Genomic DNA, 5,342 nt, shown 5'->3' with positions numbered 1-5,342 from the left:
CCTTTCTAATTACGTTTCACTGCCGAAATTATCTTCACTTTGTCTGTGTCTATGTGTGTCTGTGTGTGTGTGTGTGTGTGTGTGTGTGTGTGTGTGTGTGTGTGTGTGTGTGTGTGTGTGTGTGTGTGTGTGTCTGTGTGTGTGTGTGTGTGTGTGTGTGTGTGTCTACCTACCTGAGTGCGTGACCTAAGAATCCTGTAGTGCTGTGCGACAAAGGAGCTAAGTCCTTTGCAACATGTTCAACCGCCTTAAATTATTAACGATGGGCTCAAAACCAGTCACGGAGGACAAAGGGAGCATCAGAAGAAAAGTTCAGTGACCTCTTCCCTCCCAACACAGACTGCAATGTGAGAATATTCTCGATAGAAGCTCTTCGTCTCTCCACTCTTGTGCTTCCCGTATGAGAACATAAAGAATATTAGGAGACATAGGAAGCTGCAGAAAGCCAATATATCTACAAGTGGCAGTCCCTGTATAAAGCACGCCTGCCTATTTCCACCTCACATAAGAACATACTGTAAGCAGATCACTTCAATTACGTTTCTTCAAGACTAGACAGCACAAGCAGCGAGACCAGTGTTTTTTTTCCTTGGCTGGTGCAGATCTAAACCTTTAAAGTCAAGTATTTATAGTGATGTGTTTTGCCTGCTGTTATATTTTGCATAGTCGGCATAAGTCTAATTTAAACACAGATTCACTCACAGATTCAAGCGATTTCGTGTTACTGAACCGCGTTATTGCAGAGAAAACAACCTTTTTCTTTTTTTTCAGTGTCACTATTCGCAATCCATCGAGTGAATGTGTTCTTGATGCTAAATCTGGCTGGAGCATGAAACTGCCTCTTAACTAATTCATTCCAGCACGGCGCAATCCAAGAGCTAGAAGTATGAATGGCCGGAGAGACACGTAAGTTTTTTATAACTTTATTTTTATCGCTGTTACTTCTCTCCATCAAGAATATCAGCATGAGCATTACGGCAGTGCACTGTATGTAGTATTTCATGTCATTCCAGAAACTATGATGGGATTCGCGATTCTGTTAGTGATAATATCGACTCTTTTATGCAACTACGCCATAAGTTTTCTTTTTTTCTAACAGATTTGTATTTCTATTTCATTTATTTACTTTTTTTAACACCTTCCTATAAATCACCCGCTGAACATTATTTTCCCAGCCTGATATAGTGTTCAAAGTGCGCTAACGTGTTTTTAAGCACTAAGATACTCAATTTAATGTGACTTGCACCGTTGTAAATGCTTTCGAAATGAATCGCAAACTGCAGACACACAAATGCTACAATATGTCACGTGTATGTTCATTATCATTCCTCGTCTGTAATGTTACTGGATAAGAAGTTCAAGGGTAGCACCAGATAGAAATATTTGAGAGCTGTCACGCTTCATAATACGAAATGCACTTTTTAAGAGTATCTCTGTCCAAGGGCAAATAAAAATATAAGAGAAAAAAGGCCCACTGAAGATGGCCGTCGAAAAAAAGGCATAGCAGAGACCTGTCACGCTTCATATTACGAAATTCATTCACTTTTTATGTAATAGGGTCTCCAGATAAAGAGGAAAAAGAATATAGAAAAGAAAACGCCCCACTAAAGCGATCAGTACCTACAGAGAAGAGATCGAAAGCATATCTAACATTACCAGAAATGTCTTGAAATCTTCCCTCGCCGCACTAACAGACAGCGACACAAGTAGGACGCTCCACCCAAAGACATGATAACATTTTACTGCGGGTTATGAGCCCCACCCACAGCCTGCAGTGCACCCCTACCTCGAGGCTCGGCGAAATGCTTGCAATAATCAGTGGTGGGCGAGCGATCCCGTGTAGGAAGCGCCGCACCTGGGTTCAACACGGGAACCTCTCGTGTACATTCTCCCACCAGAACGAAGACTTTCCTATTGTATTCAGGCACTGCACTTTCGGCGAGGGAAAAAGAAAAACTGAATATACTTTTTTTTCGCTATACCGTCTCTCTCTCTCTCTCTCTCTCTCTCTCTCTCTCTCTCTCTCTCTCTCTCTCTCTCTCTCTCTGTAACCCCGCTCCTCCTCCCCCACCCCCACACACACGCGCGTCAGAACAATGGATAATCATGAAGGGATCGGCTTCAGAGGCAACAGGGCTCATGGCTGCCACTGAGAGCTTATTACTTCTTACTCAAATGCATTCATCGCAAAGGGAACGGGCCTGTGTCTCACCGCAACTGCCTACATCTCCTTGCTAACGCTATTCATGCCGCTGTCTCATTATACCTGGCGTGGGGATTAAGAGGGAAAATAACTAATCTGTCTTATAATCAGTCAAGTTTTAAGGTGTCCGGACAAAAGACAATGCATCTGTCTGAGGAGAAATATAGTCACTTCCACGGGTCTCTTATTTTCTCTCTTCTTTCGGCTGTTCATGTCAAGGATCGCCACAGAGGATCAACCTAATCTTTTACCTTTTCCTCAGTCATACCCATTACAGGCACGTCTTTCACTGCACCTATAAACTCTCTCTCTCTCTCTCTCTCTCTCTCTCTCTCTCTCTCTCTCTCTGCTAGATCCATCTCCAGCATCCTCCTTCCCATACACTCATCTCTCCTCTTAACAAAACCACTCCACCTCAGTCCACCTCAGTGTCGCCTCTCCACGTACTAGCATTGCACCGATCACAAAGGAAGGAATCCATTTCGAAACACAGCATTGACTGGCCTGTAAGAAATGTTTCCAATACCTTGCGTGAGGTGAAGAAATGAACACGACTCCGCGAAGCCCAAAGAGAATCTATCGAGTGTCGTGAAGCACCAGTGTATTGTGGCTTTAGTCGTGAGGGGCTTTATTTCCTTATTTATGCATTTTCTTTGTCCTCCATAAACAAGGTCAGACATTTATTGGGTTTGGTGTCAATTTGGCTAACAATTTTAGTAGTGGCTGTGCCGGTTGCTCGTATCTTTTAAGCTTTAGCTGCTTTGAGAGAGAGAGAGAGAGAGAGAGAGAGAGAGAGAGAGAGAGAGAGAGAGAGAGAGAGAGAGAGAGAGAGAGAGAGAGAGAGAGAGAGAGAGACTGTTCCCATATACCACACATAATAGAAATCCCTGATATTTACATGTTTTTTTTTTCACGACAATTTCAATTTTTCAATGACAAAGTATGTATAGTATCTTATCATTCATTCCAGCTTGAGTTGTGAGGCTTCGGGCGAACGCAAGGACGGGCAATGAATCAGCGTCTCTCTCTCTCTCTCTCTCTCTCTCTCTCTCTCTCTCTCTCTCTCTCTCTCTCTCTCGTGCGCTTGCTGAGTTATTGGCTTAATTTTTGGTGGGGAGCTGAGCAGATTAATTAATATAGCTATCAATAACCAGAAAGTTATCTCGCTATTTATGCAATCAGGCTGAGTGGCACAAATTATTACCGCGGATTAGGGGCAGAAGGAACAGAAGGAGGAGGAGGAGGAGGAGGAGGAGGAGGAGGAGGAAAGTAACCACAGGAACACAAAGGATGAACAAACAACGCATGCAAAGTTAACAACACAATATCAAGTTTAATAAAAGTTTCCCTTCCCTCGCAAACCTTACTCTTCTCTGTGTTGTTATGGAAAAGTCTCTCTCTCTCTCTCTCTCTCTCTCTCTCTCTGACAGTGTGTTTTCAAAATGCTCGCGTCAACTATTCTTTTGCCACGGTGGGTATTGTTATAGGAAGGAAAAGAAGCAGCGAATATAAATCTCTGTATATCCACAAAGTCATTCGTTTCAGAATCCCACGCTCTCCCCCACAAGCCTTGGCCTTCGTTACACACACGCTCTCTCTCTCTCTCTCTCTCTCTCTCTCTCTCTCTCTCTCTCTCTCTCTCTCTCGACATGTAAAGTTTGGAGCATTCAAACAAGCGGGAAAAGAAAATCCACGGACGTGAAAATTCTCTAAGGGCACCAAGCACTGATGAAAATTAGACAATTACAACTAAACGGCAGAGAGACGCTGGCACAACACACTCCATGGCTTATATCACGTGCTAAATGTATCGTTAAATATAAGCTAACGAAATTACGTATTGCCTAGTTTGTACTACTTGAGCACAGCCTGGCTCGAGGTTCTAGATAAGTTTTATAGTAAAGGAATTAGGTTTCAAGACATTTCTCCTCGTTATTCTGGATATTCTCTTTGGACAGCTCTTTTTTTTTTTTTTTCTTTTTCTTTTTTTGACTTGGCATCTTCAGTGGGCCTCTTTTTTTCCGGCGTCTATGGTTGCCCTTTGCCAGAAACCGTCTTAGAGCAGAAAAAATACACTGTAAGGAGATATTCACGGTATGCATTTATCATATCAAAGCGGAAACACATACACATAACAAGCAACTTTTTTTTTTTTTTTTTTTTTTTTTTTTTTTTTTTTTTTTTTACTCTCGAACGCTTCACTATCCTGGGTGGCGGTTCCCTTCCTCACACCAACCTGACGGGACACACACAATCGTGAGCCGTCCCTTAGACTAGACCAGCTAACTTATAAATGTGGCTTCACTTGACCCGGTAACCTGAAGCGGCGATTGTGGCACAGGGTTGTCACGGGAATCTGCCATGCATATTCAAACTGAGAGCTTTTGGTGTAATCCACTTGTTTGTAGGTTTGCTGGGAAGCATAACTCTGGAATACAAAGGTGATGCGTCCAGCCTTCAGTACCTAACGTCATCACGCCACATTTATTCCTCAGAACTTATTATATATGTACGTAGGAGAGGCTGTCTGATGTTATTTGCGTTAACATGAGTACCATAACTCTGGAAGGAAAGCCAATAAGTTTTGCATTCCATTCCTACGGTGAGCATACGACAAATATTCAAAATGTACACCGATGAAAGCATAAGAGAAAGCTCACTGGTGTCTGGTGTTACAAATTGCGTTTATCTTAGTAGCATAACTCTGGTGGAAAAAAAAATAATAATAATTTAACCTTTCATCACTAAGAAGACCATACGAGAAACCTACAGAACTATACGAGTGAAAGCATAAGAGAACGGTCACTGAACCCTGCCATTACTAAGCCCGCTCACTACACAAGTACTACCTCCAAAACAGGCGATTTTATCATCAATTCAGTACGCAGGCGAAGGATTCAAGTGCAACTGTGGCAGCTAAAACCGAGCGAACTGTCCGATAAGGCAAGACCGGTCGACCGCATTCTTTTCCGCAATTCCAGTGTTCTAAATCTATCACGGCATGTTAAAAAGGGCTGAGAAATCCTCCGGTCTGGCCCAGCAGCACTCCCCTGAGCTGGGAACCCGGATTACTGTGGGAGAGAAGCATTGTTACAGCAGGTGGTGGCGGTGTAAGCTGGCTGGCACTTGAGACGCAATT

This window comes from Scylla paramamosain, unplaced genomic scaffold (genome assembly GCF_035594125.1).
Source record: "Scylla paramamosain isolate STU-SP2022 unplaced genomic scaffold, ASM3559412v1 Contig12, whole genome shotgun sequence".
In the NCBI taxonomy this organism is placed as follows: Eukaryota; Metazoa; Arthropoda; class Malacostraca; order Decapoda; family Portunidae; genus Scylla; species Scylla paramamosain.
The sequence above is the reverse complement of the archived record's forward strand: the minus strand, read 5'-3'. Positions refer to the sequence as shown.